The 17,986-nt window shown below is 38.9% G+C and overlaps 1 protein-coding gene across 1 annotated transcript in view; it reads right to left on the reverse strand.

The window, feature by feature from the left end:
• The window catches only part of CCDC192 (coiled-coil domain containing 192), a 178,187-nt gene that overhangs the window by 887 nt on the left and 159,314 nt on the right, over positions 1-17,986 (reverse strand). The gene's annotated exons all lie outside the window — the stretch shown is intronic.

Raw genomic sequence — 17,986 nt, forward strand, 5'->3', positions numbered from 1 at the left:
TCATGTTCTTAAAAGGGAACACAGATGTTGCGTCATCTGGTCAGATATACTGAGAATGGAATCTGGATCCAGTGAGGGAAAAGTTTCTGGGTGCTCATGAAAAAAGAACTTGGAAATCTCCAGAGGGAGGAGAATCAGTCTTTGCCAACTCTTTTTTGTACACATTTACTTGTTAATTAACCATGGGAATGAGCACTCCTTGAAAATCCAATCTATAAACAATAGTCATCCCAAGTTTCATGGTATCCTTTCCCCTAAGAATCTTTCACAAGAACAACAATTGTGTACAAATAAATATACTTTAAATTGAATTTAAACTCAAGTAGGAAAAAAAGTTGTCATTGCCCCCTCTGGAGAAAATGATGAGAAAAGACTAGTTTCTTAACCTAAGTCAGCTTTAGAATTGGCAGGGGTATAATTTGAGGTGATTCAGGAAAACTATTAGCATAGTATCCTCCATAGAGATTATTTTTCTTAAGTCTGAAGCTTTTTCAGTATTTCTTAATAAAAATCACCAGTATTTCCTGGATATAAAATCTTATCCTTTATAATTTCTGAATAAAGCCTGAGTAAGGAGGGAAAGGTAGGCTCCAATAAAGATATCAAATAATGGTGTCTGGCAGCAGGAAATCCTTGAAAAAAAAATCCCACTAGATCATTAAAAAATTTAGCTACAGAAAGCAAATCTCATCCTACCACACTTTAGCAGAATCACCCTCCTTTATCGCTCTCATGCCGAAATTTCCACCATCAGAATCATTTGTCTGAGTTATATAAAGGGCAGACATCAGCTGTAGGTAAGGGATGTCAGTTGCTTAGGTAGGAATACTTGAGCTAATAGCCTACAAATTGATACTACTAACAGTTGATTCCTATAATTAAAGGACCAGCATTTACTCAGTCCTCAGTGAAAACAAACCCTACAGCTGCATCCAAGGGAAACATAACTGCCAACCCAGGAGACAAATGCCTACTACTATTGTGTACCTGTGCACCTGCTAAAGACAGGGCAGCTTCACTGTGATAGTCCATGCAGGCAGGGAATGGCCCACTTCTCAGCAGATAAAACTGATTCACAGTGTTTTTCTAATTTTCCCCAAGGGATCATGGGATGAAAGCCTGAGCACTGAATTGCACAGTGGGCAGGATGCTTTTGGCCTACCAAAAGTGACGAGAGGAAAGATCAGGATGTTCTCTGCTCTTAGCAATTGTTATTAGCAGTATACTACATTTCAAGAATCTGTGGGGAAGTTTTTTCTGAATATTTAAAATTTTAACAGTAATATTGAAGGAGATGATAGTTTACATACCTTTAAAAGCAATGAAAAAAAAAAAAAACCCAAAGGAGCATGTAGTTTGTTGCCTCTGCAATGCACCTGTGCTTTCAGTCCCAGGAACGTCAGTCCATTTGGCAAGAGGCTTTCATCATCTGCTGATATGCCAGGGCCTCACCTTTTATCTGACCAGAGCTGTGCTGTCTTATATGGTAACCACTAGCCACATGTAGCACTAAGCAATTAAATGTGGCTAGTCTGAAATCAGATGTACCGTGAGTATAAAATACACATTTGATTTTGAGGGCTTAGTGTGAAAGAAATGTGAACTATTTTATGAAAATGTAAAAACTGGTTATGTACTAAAACAATAATATTGGGACACCTGTGTGGCTCAGCGGTTGAGCATCTGCCTTCAGCTCAGCACATGATCCCAGTGTCCTGGGATCAAGTCCCGCATAGGGCTCCACACAGGGAGTCTGCTTCTCCCTCTGCCTATGTCTCTGCCTCTGTGTGTGTGTGTGTATTTCATGAATAAATAAAATCTTTTTTTTAAAAAAACTGAATATTTTGGATATATAGTGTAACGTAAAATACATTTGAGAACAATATTTACTCATTCATTTTTCCTGTTTCCAAAGTTTGGCTACTAGAAAATTTAAAATATTATATGTGTATGCATTTGTGGCTCTCACATTTCTGTTGGATGGTGCTGGGCTCGAGTGTCCTTTTGGATGAGCACTCTCTGAAGCCCAGAGGATTGGGTTCTTCATAGATGGCTCTAGTTAACATGTACAGTTGTTATTTGAGAGGGAGGATTGTGGGTTCTCAACTGTTAGCTCACAAATCACTTTTCTGTTATTCCCAAAGGTGGAGGCATGGAAGTCTGGGCTCGGGAGAATGGGTTCTTAGCAGTTGAAGTGAGTTTCCACAGGAGAGGAAAGAAAATATGGGAAGATGCAGCAAGAGGCAGTGAGCAGATAGGAAGGAAAGGAATGAGGGGCAGTATCGGGAAGGCTGGGCGTTCCTGGTACTCAGGGATACAGAGGGGCATCGGGAGCCTCCTTCCTTGTGGTATGTACTTGTCCTCTTTCTCTTTGACCTCTCCTTCAATCTTTTCTTTCTCCAGCTTTTCCTCTTTTTTCAGAAGTATTTCCTACCAATTTACACAATTTTTAAAAAGGCATTCGTGCCATTATAGAAGGCAAACAGGTTAAAAAGTATTTGTTTTGTCTAGAGGTGGAATACTTTGTTCATCTAATTCTAGTGATAAATGGGTCAAAATGCAGCAGGATGGCCTTACCTGGGTGATCACTGTTACTGATTGCTTTGCCCTCCCAGAAGAGAGTCATAGAGAGAGAAGATCGAAAAGATGCTGGGTGTCTTGGTTAGCCCAGGCTGCCATAACACAAATACACTGTCTTGGTGGCTTAAACAAGAGATTTATTTTCTCACAGTTCTGGAAGCTGGTAGTTTGAAATCCAGGTGCCAGCAGAGTTGGGTTCTGGTAAGAACTCCTCCTGGTTTGCAGAGAGCCATCTTCCCACTGTGTCCTCACATGGTCCAGAGAGACACCACAAGCTCTCTGATGTTTTCTTATAAGGGCACTCATCTCATGTCCCCAGTCTTATGACCTCAGTGAAACTTAATTACTCCCAAAGGCATCTCCAAATGCTATCACATTGGGGTTAGGGCTTCAATAGAGGAATTTTATTGAGAACACAATTCAGACTATAGCACAGGGAAAAGACAATTGGAAAAGGAGAGATAGCACAAGGGCTTTGATTCTCACTGTATTGTTTTCATGTATTAAATGAAAATGCTGATAAGGAGATAAGCTAAAGTGCATCCATATACCAGCTTTTTTAGATTCCATGGATAAGTGATATCATATAATATTTGTCTTTGTCTGACATATTTTACCAAGCAGAATGTACTCAAAAGCTGAGCTGATAGAAAAAGAGTAGAGTGGTGTTTACTAAGATGGGAGATGGGGAGGGGAGGAATTGGAGAGGTATTGGTAGAAGCATACAAATTTCTAGTTATAAACTTAAATTCTGAGTGTCTAATGTTTAGCGTAATGATTGTAATTAATAATACTGTATTGCATACTTGAAAGTTGCTGGGAGATTAGATCTTAAGTGTTCATTCCACAAAACAGAAATGGTAATTCTGTGATGGGATGGTGTTCTTAGCTAACACTGTGATGGCAATCATTTTGCAAAATACACGTGTATCCAGTGAGCACATGGTACGCTTTAAACTTAAACAATGTTATAGGTCAATCACATCTCAGTAAAACTGGGGAGGAGGAAGAAATAAAAGAAATATACCAAAAAGGAAATTTCTCATACAGCTATATTTTATTATCTAATGACCTCTTCACACACACAATAAAAATATTTTTGTTCCGTTTCTGAACACATTACAAGTCACAAAAGTGTTTTAAACTCTTCAGTGAAGTGAGGAACTCCAGAAGTTTCATATCCTAGTGGAAATAGCCTGAGACCACCCCCGTGCTTTGTCCAGACTCCACTACTAATCTTTGCATTGATCTGCCAGTGCACTATTATCCGTGAGTCTGAACTTCCTTATCTGGAAGCCCCTGACAGCTCCACCCACCCCACATCTCAAATATTGGTGGTCTTTCCTAGATTTTCATTAGCAGCTCATATAGTCTTGCCAAGGTCACATCTGCCTGGAGCATGGAGAATGCTGTCATCTGACTAGATAATCTAGGTTCAGCCCCCTACCCAGGGATCCAGGAGATACAGAAACAAGAGAAGTTGTTCTTTAAGAGGGAGGGAGAAAACCTGATTAGCCATAATCGGGGTATGAAATCACAATTGCTACAGTTGCAGAGATTTATACAAGAACACGCCATTTTTTTTGTGTGTGATTTCCCCTCTTTCTGCATCAACTTAAAATAGGTATGAAGCAGGAATGAGAATAATGGCGTAAGGTCATGGCAAAGATGACACCGGGAAAGGAGTGGTGGCAGCCGCGCATACTTAAAAGGATTTAGAAAGAAAACAGGCAATAGGAGCATTCTGCTCGAGCTGGGGCAGACTATGCTTCCTTTTCTATGTAGCCTTCACAGACAAAAGGCCTCGAAGAAATTGTACCAATTTTATTTGGCTATTTCCAGCTTCTCATTCTTAACATCCTTAAAACCTTCATGCCCTTCACAAAGTGCCACATGTGAGTTCTATCAAAAATACTGATAACGAAATAGAAAACAGCAGAGGTTATTATACCTCGAGTAGCTCAGAGACTCAGAGACTTATTAGCTTATTATGTGGCTTCTGGACCATCTGATTTCACCTGCATAGGAACTATATCTGCAACGTCCCTAACTGATGCTTTTTAAAGTGTCTCTCTGATATCAGTGTCCCTCCAATTGTAATCAGTGAGTAATATGTACCTTTTCCCAAAAATATGCAGCTACATATTTTTACAGAGATACCTGGTGGATAGAAAGCTGTGTTGGACAGTCTGGAGGAGAGCAGGATACAGCTCGGAGCTAATCAGAGAAAGGACACATGGTTTAATACGGGGTTAAAAGACCTACATCACATGAAAATGTTGCTTTGAGCATCTGGAAGTTAATAGTTTTGTGTCTGCAGTGATACATTGGTCAAAGGTGACCTAGTGAATGTCTAAGAGGCTTTCTTAAGATTTTCTAAATATTTGTTTCTAAAAATGGATGTTCCCCTTTCTATCTCTTCAGTGATGCCACCACCCAAAACTGTTCAGTGAACACAGAAAAGCTAAGAATCACTGATCTCATTTCTGTTTCATATGCTTCTCTTGATAGGAAGCACACTTCTCCCCAGTCAGGTCTGCATGGTCATATTAAAAATTAATTCATCAGTAATTAGTCACTGGGACTTTGCACATAGAGAGCAAGTTAGATGTGCTGTTGGCTCCCACGTTCACAGTTCCACGCTTGGGTAGGGGAGAGGCAGCATCAAGTGAGGCCTCAAGGGGACAATCAGGATTTCTTTTAAACAAACATCTCCAATGGGTACTACCTCATGAACGTTTACTTTTCTCTCTGCTTTTCAAGCTAATGACCAAGGCTGCCAAGTGTTTACTCAATAAGAAAGACTCTTCCCGGTGAGGTGATTAAATACCTTATTTCATCAGAGCCACCCAGGATTACTGTTTGGCCTAAAAGACTATGTCAGCTTCCTCCTCTGTACAAATGCCCATCACTCTGACTCACCTTCATGTGGTTTTGGAAGCTGTGTATATTTCTCAGTAACCACAAGGGAGTCCAGTTTCATCTATTGCCATACTTGGGCTTGAAAATTGGCTCATGCTTGTAAATATCTCTTTCTCACTACTTGAATAATAAATAAAACTTCAACAATAGTTGTTCCTAGTTTTCTGTCCTTCTCTAGACTTTCATAGTTACCATCAGAGAATGGTACTTCTATGAAATAAATAATTCACTTGTTTTTGGAGTTCTTATAGACCAAGTGTTTTACATCTTAAAAGTCAGATTAGTCTTACTATTTGAAGTTTTCTCCCCCCAGTGTTTATATTCATACAGTGACCAGTGTCTATAGTGACAAATGGCCAACTTCAAAGAGTTTTCAATTTCTCTCCATCAAGGCTGTGAACACTTAGAATACATTTGAAGTTGACATGGGTTTGTTGATTTGGAAATAACAGCAGCATTACAAAAGCAAATTTAATTGGGGTGTCTGGGTGGCTCAGTTGATGGGGCATCTGGTTCTTGGTTTCAGCTTTGGTCATGATCTTGGGGTCCTGGGATTGAGTCCCATGTTGGGTTCCAAGCTCAGTGGTGAGTCGGCTTGGGGATTCTCTCCCTCCCTCTCCCTCTGCCCCTCTCTACTCCCTGCTCTCTCTCCCTATCAAATAAAGAAATGCATTTTTTTAAAATAACAGATTTAATTGACAAATAAGTTGGGTCAATTAAAAGAACTGAAATGGGGATGCCTGGTTGGCTCAGTGGTTGGTCATCTGCCTTTGGCTCAGGGTTATGGAGTCTAGGGATTGAGTCCCACATCGGGCTCCCTGCATGGAGCCTGCTTCTGCCTCTGCCTCTCTCTCACTGTGTTTCTCATGAATAAATAAATAAATAAAATATTTAAAAAAAGAACTGAAATGTAGTTTGATATATGCTTAGAAATTTTCAATGTGTATCAGAAAACTTCCTGCATGTTAGTGATGACCACTGTTACAATAGGATTGTATGTTAGCAGAAAACTCTGAGGTGCAATGGTAGACTGGAGCAAATATATATTTTCACCTAGCAACAGCCACATGCCTTAGATTTTAAGCATATGTCTTTTAGAAAAGCTTTGGAAAGAACAAAATACTTAGTTTAAAACTACAATTGTAGGGATGCAGTGTTGATGACATAGGAAAGTGCTCTGGAGAGCGATCAAAGAGCCTATAGAGCACTTGATAAAGAAAACACTCAGGAAAAACAAGGACCAAGAGAGTGTGTGTAGGAAGCACTTGTTGCTTCAAGTTTTTGGGCCTCCTGCAGATGCTGGGCCTATGCCAGTCCCCAGAACCAGCTTGAGGGGTCTGGCTCATGTGGATGCTTTGAGGGCTTGTTTAGTGTTTGAGGACTAGGTAGGATGAAAAGCACACATCTCCAGCTGTTAGCATTGTTCCTATGACAGTAAGACACTCTTACTGGGAGATATGTTTAGAAAGTAAACAGATGGAGAAAACTGCAGATCACTACCCTCCTTCCTTTGTTGACTCCGAGGCATAAATGCACCATGATGCCCATGTTTATAGTGTTTATTGAAATGGTTAATTCTCTCTTGCCCAGCATATGCATTGTAGTTGAAGTACTGGAATAGCTTCATGTCTGGTCATACTACTTCTGCTACTTGCCCTTGCAGTTTGGTTTCAACTCTGCACAGAGAGGTCTCATTGAAATATAAGTTGGGTCTTGGCAGTCTTTTGCCTAAAATCTTCCAGTGATTTTTCACCTCATGTAGACTAAAAATCCATCCGCTAACATACTATGTGATCTAGCCCCTCTTTACCTCACACACACATCTATTCTTCCTTTCCTTGTTCCTGACAGACTAGGCATGTTTCTACCTCAGGGCCTTTACATTTGTTACTTCCTCTGCCTGGATAATTGTTGCTTTGAAGCATACATGGCTAGCTCCCTCAGTTTCTTCAGGTCTCTGCTCTCCAAAGTCACCTTCACTCAATGAAGTCTCCCCCAGCCATCCTGCCTACAATTTCAGTGCAGCCCCCACTGCTGGACACCTCAGATCCCTGTTCCCTGCTTTGCTTTTTCTGACATGCTATATCTGATTATTTTATTTTTATCTTCTTGGTAGTCTCTTCCTACCCTACCAAAATGAAAGCTCCATGAATGCGGAAATCTTTGACTGTTAGGTTCACTCACTGTTTTCTCTACCTAAAGCAGTACCTGGCACATGTGTTAGATCATTTGTTAGGTGACTAAGTGGATAAAAGTGCATATATGATACAAAACCCCTGTAGCAATGGCCAGTCCAAAGCTTTCACTAGTCTGTCGTTAGGATGGTTCCTAGATTTCCTCCCCAGGCACATATTTTCTTCACACAAAGCTTTTCACTACTGCATTTCCTCTCTATATAATAAACTGTCATGATTGTACAACATTACACTTAACATCTATGAATTTAAGGTTTGTTAAATAGATAAATTTAGATTTCTTCCAGATCTGTGACTTCGATTCCATGAGCTATAAAAATGGTTCTCCACCCTGGCACCTGGGATTTTTGTCAATATGGAATCCAAGGTCTCACTGCTGAAATTCTGCTTGAGTGAATCTAGGAAGGTGTCTGGGAATCTCTAGTTTAATAGAGTGCCCTAGGTGATTCTGATGATTGGCCACATTTTGACAGTTGAATTTCTGCTGACCTGTAATAGGCATGGGGAACTAAATTTTTGGCTAAATTCTAAAAGGTAGGCCAGAAATCTTCCAGGCATGCCTCTTCACGACAAGGCTGCAGTACACACAGCAGAAGAGAGTCACATGTATTATATTCTCAGCGCCTCTCCCTTGTTACCTGACATGGCTCTGCCTGTGAATGTTACCACTGACTGAATGTATCCATGGTCTTCCCCTCCCTCCACAATTAGCTTAAATCCCTCCAACATCTTGCCAATTCTCACCTGGCTGAATCATATCCAGAATCCAGAGAAAATGGTAAGTGTTTGGAGGTTTGTTTTGTTTTTGCTTTTGTTTCTGTTTCTCAGTGGATAGATTGATCCATTTACTCACAAGCTGGTCTGGCAAGGAAAAGAGTCTCCCTCTTAAGAGATCTCTTTTCCTGAGATACCATATCTTGAAGGCAAGCACAGTGACTCCCCAACTTCCATAAGAGTTAATCAGCTACCACTGCTGCGCATGGAGCAAGTGAATTCCCTTCTGCAGATCTGACTCTAGGATTTTCTTCCTGGAGCTTGAGACAGTCAAGTGATATGCCCAAGAAGACTGATAAGAACATTATAATAGAAAGATGTGTGAATACCTTGGTACTATTTGAGAGGTGGGAGAGATTTGTTTGTGTGGAAAAGCAAGTCAGGACCTCTCAAACATTGTGTCACAAAATGAATATAGGCTGGTCCCTGATGGGAGGTAGGGGAAGCAACCAGTGGCCAAACATTGCAAGAAGGCATATTGCAATACTGTGTCTCATCTTCTATCTACACCAGTAAGGTAAATTGTTTTACCACGGTAAGGGGAGGACAATATAGGTTAACTTAGTCCATTGCTCCCTTTCAGGGCAGGGTGCCTTCCCACCCTCTTCGGGGTCTCAGATCATATCAGATTATTCTACAGAAGGAGTTCTTCAACAAGATTGGGAAACAACACAAACACTGTTAAAATCACAATGCAAAACGAACTAGGGGTGGTGGAAGGGGAGGAGGGTGGGGGGTGGGGGTGAATGGGTGATGGGCACTGAGGGGGGCACTTGATGGGATGAGCACTGGGTTTTATTCTGTATGTTGGCAAATTGAACACCAATAAAAAATATGAGTCCTCTCCTATATGTCTGGCTCCATTAAAGAGAAGAGTGGTTAAAGCACAATGACTGATACCAGGCCAGAGGCCTAAAGGTAAAAAAGGACTCTGGTAGGGGAAAAGGAAATTCAAAGGAGGAGATGTGTAGGAGACGATGAGAAAAGAAGAAAAAAGGAGAGATAGTAGATAAAGGACTATTTCTGTGCTTATCTGCAGTGGACTCAGTATGGACTCAAAGTCAATTGGAGGAGTAAAATACGGATGATTTTATATCATTTGGACTGCATGTTACACTAGAATGTAACAGTGAGACTCTTCTGCTTTTCTTCATGATGCACTGGGGTTATAGGAAGCTAAGTCTATATAATGAGGAACACCAATTTAGTTGTTTGCATTAATTTTCTTTTTTTTTAAAGATTTATTTATTTATTTATTTATTTATTTATTTATTTATGAGAGAGAGAGAGAGAGAGAGAGAGAGAGAGAGAGGCAGAGACAGGAGGAGGGAGAAGCAGGCTCCATGCTGGGAGCCCGATGCGGGACTTGATCCCGGGACTCCAGGATCACACCCTGGGCCAAAGGCAGGCGCTAAACCACTGAGCCACCCAGAGATTCCCACTGCATTAATTTTCAAGCGGTTATTTTTTTAATAGTTTCTGGTGTTGCATGGATTTGAGAAATTATATGATGCTGTGGCAAGAATAGTATTGGCAGTGTTATTCTTTGACAGTGGCAATGAAAATTAGTATTTGTTTTTTTATAGAGAAATATAGGATAAGTAGTTCTTCATTTTTTGTGGATCAGGGTTTTGCCTGTATGAACTATGCTGAAGAATGGGTTTTGTGGAGAAGATGTGCAAGTCATTTTGATTTAGTTGACTTAACAGTACTATTAAATGTCCCTGACAATAGGACACTTGGATGCAGTCATTTATGTGTGTAAAATTTTGAGTGACATGGCACCTATACCTCACAACATATTGGCTTGTTCTCTTCCTTAAGTCTTATCCTGTTCCTCATTTTCTTCCTTTTGGTTAGCCATTGGATGACAGTGATAGCATTACTGAATTTTCCCAGCCTCCTAGATTCAGTGCTAGTTATAGACTCAGCACTTCTTGGATGAAGATAAGAAATCTATGCATAAGATGTAATAAATTGCAAAACATACTATAGAGACGAAGATTCTTTTCCTGACCAAACTTTAGTTAGGCTCCTCTGAACTCATCCTTAAACCTTGTCTTCAAGAGCCCAGTTGCAGAGAGAAGTCTGCTAAATCACTTTATCGAGAATCCCCACCCATGGTATCTGATCATCCTCCATATCTGATCAAATTCCTCATCCTCCACCACACCCCAGGTGACATCTGGTCACCCTGGCCTGCCTCCCCTTTTACTCATCTCCCAGCAACAAACCCCTACCCCACCCACTACTATAAATCTCCACTTTTCCTTGTCATATGTAGAGTAGAGCCACCCTCTCTTTTCTACTGTGTTAGTTTGGACACTAATTGCAATCAATAACCCTCAATAAAGTCTTCCTCACTGTTTTCCCAAGTGTTACAATAATTGTTGTTGTTATTGTTTTTCTCCTTAAAAAAGAGCAGCTGAAGAGTCACACAGAATTTATTTGGATTATTGATGTATTTCACCCTGAAATCCTAAAAATGATAAAATTAACTATTGCTAGTACTGGCTAGGTTCAATTTTCACATCATGCAGAACATTTCTCCAAATAGTAAACACTCCTTCTTTTGAGAATGACATTGCTGAGATTAATTACTGAGATCTTTTATTTAGGTAAAACATTAAGCACAGGATGCTCTTCTGGATCCATCCATAATTCTCAACAAAGTTGTCAGAGTAATTCAGAAATAGGGAGGTATGATAGGCAGAATAATGTCCCTCCCCAAAGATGTCCACAAAGTTATTCTGAATAATGGACCCCCAAAGTTTTTCCCCAGACCTGTGAATATGTTATCTTATGTGACAAAAGGGACTTTGCAGATGTGATTAAATCAAGGATTTTGATATAGGGAAGATGATCCTAGATTATCTGGGAAGATGATTCTAGATTATCTGGGAAGATCTCATGTAATCAATAAGGTTCCTTAGATAAAGGAGGTGGGAAGTCAGAGACAAAGAGAAATTTCTAAAAATGCCTTTGAAGATGGAGAAAGGAACCCCAAGCCAAGGAATGCGTGTGGTTTATAGAAGCTGAAAAGGGCAAAGAAACAGTTTCTACCCTAGAGCTGCCACAAGGAACAGTCTGTTGATGCCTAGATTTTAACCCAGTGACACCTGTTTTAGACTTCTGGTCTCCAGAACTTGACAATAAATTTGAGTTGTTTTAGGACACTAAATTTGTGGTAATTTGTTACAGCAGTGAATAGGAAGCAAATATAGAAGGGAAAACCAACGAACATCTGAGTAATAAGAAAAATCTATCCATGATAGGATTCCCAGAAAGCTCATTTAGGTGCAAAGTCACCAGTGAACTTAGATTTCAGCTAAGGGCAACTGAAGGTTTCCAAACATCCAAAGAGTTCTGGATTCCAGACCCTCCTGAATCCTCTGGAATCTCACACCTTTGTTATTCTCTGTTCTTATACATGTTAATCTTTCCACTGACTCCAACCATTAGCATTTAAATATATTCATTTGGTATCATCTTAAAAAGGAAATAAAAACTTTTCATTGCTTAGTGCCCCTTTAGCTCTTGCTCTATCACTGTTGTCTCCTTTACTGTCAGATCTCTTGGAAGAGGTGTCTGTACTCAGTCTCTTTCTGCATGTGCTTCTCATTGTTAACCCAGTGCACTCTAGCTTTTGTTTTCCATTACATTATTCAACTTTGCCTTGCTGAGCTTACTGTTGTCACTCAGTCCATTGGACTTAATGTTCATCCTGAAGGGCCTCTGAACATTTGCGGTTGTTGACAGCCTCCTGTAAGACACTCTGACTTCTGCAATATGACACTATTTTCCTCCAAACTTTCTGATTACTCCTTTGGTCTCATTTTGTGAGCTCCTCCTCAGAGTAATTACTGCACAGAGATACTTAATTCTGGATTTTAAGCTTTCTTCTCTTTCTTTACAGGTCTTTTTCTGTGGCCTTGGTTGCAATCTATTTGTGTGAATGATGCCCCAGTTTACAACTCTAGGTGAGACCTGAGCTCTGGACCTGAGACCCCCCTCCTTTGAGAATCCTCATGAACATTTCAGATACAGTATGTCCCAAACTGAACTCATTATCTAACCTCCAAAATTGATTTCCTTTCAGTATTCCCTGAATAAAGTGCTGTCACTGTGCATCTCCTTGCTAACAGCAGAAAGCTGAGCATTACTTTAGATTTCTCCTTTATGCTTATGCTCTCTATCTATCTTATCACTAAGTGCTGTTGATTCAAACATCTAAATAACTCTTTGTCTAATTGTCTCCATTAGATCGGGCAATGTATTCCTGTAACATCTTTCAACTTGTAATTTTAATTCAAAAATTATGTTCTTAATTTCCATGGACTACCTCTTTATCAAAGACTTCCCAAGCTTCATTATTTCTTCCTCAGCTTTAATCACTTTATGGAAATATAATAGATGGCCATAAGGAACTAACAGTGAGTGACGCTTACTATTCAGGTAATACAAATGGGCTTTATAATGACACATCTGAGCATTTGGATATTTATTGTTGGAATCTTCAAGGTTTGGTTTGGAAAACACCAAGAGAAATGTGTGTTTTAGGGAAGAAGCCCTGAAGTTACTATAAGTCCATGAGACATAGAGAGCTGAAGTGGGTAGGTAATATCAAAGTGTACCCCTGACAGAAATAACTCACAGAAACAAGGCCTGCTTATTGGTGTCACCTCCTATACAAGTCTAATTTTGTTTTTATTAACTTTGTTTTACTTTTATGAAACTTCCTGTTAGTTTACATTTTCACATTTCATAAGAAGACAACAATAAGAAATGGACTCAGGGAAGGGTGAGTGCCAGGGAGGTCTTCTCTAAGTTAAATTGGCAGTGTAAAAGAGCCCTGTTCTTGACAACAGCCTATGAAACACGGTTCTTTCAATTTCTCCTCCCAGTGGAATGCCATTCTAATTTTATCAGCTTTATTTTTTTTTATTTTTGAAATTACATCTTGAAATTACAAAAGATAATTCAGAAGTATTAGGGGATTCAAACAAGCTTTTATTTCTTTAGGAAATCTTCTGATATTTGGTATAAATTAACTTTCATAGATGTTTTCCCCATTAATTAACCTCCTTTATCACAAATTTCTATATCTTCAAAACATTATCAAAGCTAATGGCAAAGGAGTTATTTTCAGGGTGGGCTTAAACTGAAGGCAGCATAGAGAAGCAAAAATAAATGTCTAGAAGGCTATTGAACTTCTTAGCAATATGCTTCTATTCTGATACTAGAAAGTTTTGTTGTATATTTTGGATGTATTGTATTTTAGTATTTGAAAAATAATATTTACAATTTTTAGAGAAGTTGAAGAACTCCCATACCTATAATTTCACTTTTTCCTTTCTATGCAACTTGCCTCCATACTTGTAAGACAGGAGAAAAAGAGAGAAAAAAGGGAAGTGGGAAAAGAAATAAACATTTCCATAGTACCTACTGTGTTATTTTAGTTAGAACTTGCTCTGCAAGCACACAAAGCAGAGTAAATGCTTACATCTTGTTTCCATTATTATGACCAATAATACTACAACAATTCTTGTATAGGTGCAAGTCTGAAATATGTAGGCCACTTTTCCACCTCATCAACCTACCCATCCCTACCATCAGGTACCCAATGCAAGTCCAAGATAAGCCCTGTCACATTGACATCTTCTCCTGATCTGGAGTAACAACTTATCCACTGAGAGTTATATTCTGCCTGCTTCTCAATTGTTTATGGAATATTCCTGGCTTTTAAGCAAGAAGGCAATAGGCTCTGTGTCTCATTCTTTCTTCTTTCCACCTATTATTAATTTCTGATCTAAAAAAATGCTAAGATAGTAGGAATCTTAGGAATTGGCAGCTGGATTACCATTAAGACTTGTGGGCATTTATTCTGGCTACTTTCCAAGATGACCCTCCCAGTGTCTTCTGGTTCTAACCACCTGGATAAACAAAAGCTCAGGGACACATTAATTTTTAGCCGGGTAAGTTCTCATTTTGTTTCTGGCTTCAGGTACATCATTTAATTATTATTTAAATTATTTAAATTTAATTTGTATTGTGAATTAATTGGTTTCCTCTTTTCTTCAAACCACTTAAATGCCCAGTCAGCCACATGTTCACAAAAGTAAATAACTGATACAACTACTCCTTACCCATACAGCCATTTTTTTTTACTTTCAGTACAGTATTCAACATATTACATGAGATATTCCATACTTTATTATAAAGTAGTCCTTGTGTTAGATGATGTTTCCCAGTTGTAGGCTAGTATAAGTATTCTGAGCACATTTACACTTGACTAGGCTAAACTATGATGGGTGTTCTGTAGATTGGGTATATTAAACACATTTCTGATTAACAATGCTTTTAATTTACAATGAGTTTATCAGAACATAAACTCATAAGTCAAGGAAGATCTGTACATTAGGTAAGGTGATTTCAACTCCAAATAACAGAACATGTGGCTGTTGCCAACTTAGACACTGGGGAGTTTATTATTGCACATAAGGTGAAGGGAATTCCAGGGATAGCTCCTATTGTGGCTCAAGGAAGCAAGGTTGGCTTCTCTTGTTTCTCCCTCCTATTTGCACAGAATGTTGCCTAAAAGTTGGAAGAGAAAGGAATGTCTTGTTGCCCCCCACCTTTTTTAGAAAGGTATTTATTTATTTATTTATTTATTTATTTATTTATTTATTTATTTATTTTTGAGAGAGAGAGACCCCAAAGGGGGGGGGGCAGAAGGAGAGGGAGAAGCAGGCTCCCCAGTGATCAGGGAGCCTGACATGGAGCTCGATCCCAGGACCCCAAGTTCATGACCTAAGCTGAAGGCAGATGCTTAACTGACTGAGTCACTCGGGTGCCACTTGTCTCCCCCTTTTAAGAGTTAAGCCCTCCATAATGCTCTCAGCAGAATTTACATTATATTTTTGTCCATAGTTATATCATATTCCTAAAGAAGCCCTTGAAAAGGAAACAGAATCACTATGATTGGTTAAGACTAATAAATATTAATCATCTGAGGTAGGTGGAAGAGAGTCCCTGAAACACATTACCTACCCAAATGCTGAATATAGTTGGAGTTGTGTTAAGAAAGGATGAATAAGGGATCCCTGGGTGGCGCAGTGGATTGGCGCCTGCCTTTGGCCCAGGGCGCGATCCTGGAGACCCGGGATCGAATCCCACATCAGGCTCCCGGTGCATGGAGCCTGCTTCTCCCTCTGCCTATGTCTCTGCCTCTCTCCCTCTCTCTGTGACTATCATAAATAAATAAAAAAAAATTAAAAAAAAAAAAAAGAAAGGATGAATAAGTGTCTTTTATGTAGGTAACAAATATCATCTGCTACAGTGAACAAAATTTTTTATTAAAAACGCCAAAGGGGGTGCTTGACTGGCTCAGTTGGTAGAGTATGGGACACCTGATCTCAGAGTCAGGAGTTCAAGCACCATGTCAGGTGTAGAGCTTACAAAAACAAGCAAACAAACAAACAAACAAAAACAAAACCAATAACAGTGTATTATTCAAGTAGTATCTGCTATAAAAAAGCTGAAAGCCTAACTCTAACTGGCTTACATAGTAAAGAGAATATATCAACTCCAGAGACAGGGCTAGTTTCAGGCAAGAATTGAACTACTAGTCTCAATGATATAACTGAAGATCATTTGGTCTTTCTGCTCTTTCTTTACAATGTGAGCTTCTTCCTAAACCTAACACTATTCTTGTTGCCAGATGACTGCCACTGTCTTCTTGGGATGATCCTCCTTCTTTCTGTCTAGGGGTCTCTATATTATTTATTATAGAGAAACAGGAAATTTTTCTTCTCCTTAATCTTCAATGAATAGCCTTCACATTCCATTGTCTTATATTAGATTACAAGCTTATCTCTGAATCAGTGGATGAGCTGGCTATGCATTTGATGTTTAATCTTATAACATGGTAATGCATTTAAAGCAATGCTATTTATAACAGTAATTTTCTGACAGAAGTGGAAAAAATAAGGAAGACAAAATAAATGAATGAATGAACAATGAATAAAGACCTCTCTCAATTATTATGAGTAGCCATTTTGCTAGCAAGAGTCTCAATAAATTGAATAGTTGTTGTCTGGAAGATAGCTTAAAATCAAGCAAATCATAAAAATAAGTTATAGGGAACATCTAGTAAAAGCCACATCAGCATAAAAATTCTAGAAGAATAAGACCTGGTTATTTTAGATGCAACTATTGGTTTTGAAAAAGATGAACCTACTAAATAGAAACATCAGCTAATTTATAGGAAGATGGAAAACTTTGATTCAGGGAATGTGCTTAGAAAATGTAGGTAGACAATACTAACAATACAGTTAACATTTCTTCAGCAATTATGATGTTCCAGGCACTATCCTAAGAGCTTAATGTTAATTAACCCACCTAAGACCCTTACAGTTCTATGAGGTACTGTACTGATGCACTGACAGGCCTACTTACAGATGAAGAAACTGAAGCACAGTTCTAGTAATTTTACCACACTCACACAGCAAGTTGATTGGAAGGGCCCTCGTTTGAACACAGATTGGTCCTTTCCATGAATCCTAATACTATAGTATTATGTTCCACAGAAAGAAAACAGTTCTTACATATCATTCTACTCACATTCCTCTTGACTATAGGAAACTAAGGTATATGTAGTATATGTACAGTTACTTCAATACTTCTCAAATGCTTGCTTTCATGATGGAATGTCTTTGGTATTGGAGAACATTTGCAATGCTTTGTCTTGCAACTGCCCACACCTCTGTTTTATAATGAAAAGGCTGATACACAGAGTGGTTGATTTGTCTTACAAGATTAAATAATTATTGCATGGCAATCCATAAGCCCCATATCCTCCCCTTGCATCTTTTGGGAGCTACTGTCTCTTTCTACACTGAATTTTATAATTCACTCACGGGATCTTAGACACTATTAATTTGTCCAAGGATAGATATATTTTAGAATGTGTATATATATATATATATATATATATATATATATATATATATATACTACTTTGTAGTGTGTATAGTTGTTTTAGAAATGTTGGCATTTCTGACATTAAACATCATTGTACACTAAAAAGTACATGCTACCAAAAACATTGTTTATTTATTTAGCTTTAAAAAGTCTCTTCAAATGATAAACAAATATTGAAGGCAAATTTAAACCTAAACTAAATGGTTCTGTGTGTGTTCTTTAGCCAAGAAATAATTAATTCAATTTCCTCAATATCAAAGTGTCACAATGAGCATTGCCCTAGTTTCAGACTGTATATGGTAGAGTCACTCTCTTATATCAGAGCTTCCATACACAAAGCATAGAATACTTAGTTTATCTGCAGTGGTATTTAAGTTCTCCCTCAAGGCACAAAGTATCAGTCACTGGGCTCAGCGGTTTAGCACCGCCTTCAGCCCAGGGCGTGACCCTGGAGACCCAGGATCAAGTCCTGCATCTGGCTCCCCGCAAGGAGCCTGCTTCTCCCTCTGCTTGTGTCTCTGCCTCTCTTTCTC

Source organism: Nyctereutes procyonoides, unplaced genomic scaffold (assembly GCF_905146905.1).
Source record: "Nyctereutes procyonoides isolate TBG_1078 unplaced genomic scaffold, NYPRO_anot_genome, whole genome shotgun sequence".
NCBI classification, from domain to species: Eukaryota; Metazoa; Chordata; class Mammalia; order Carnivora; family Canidae; genus Nyctereutes; species Nyctereutes procyonoides.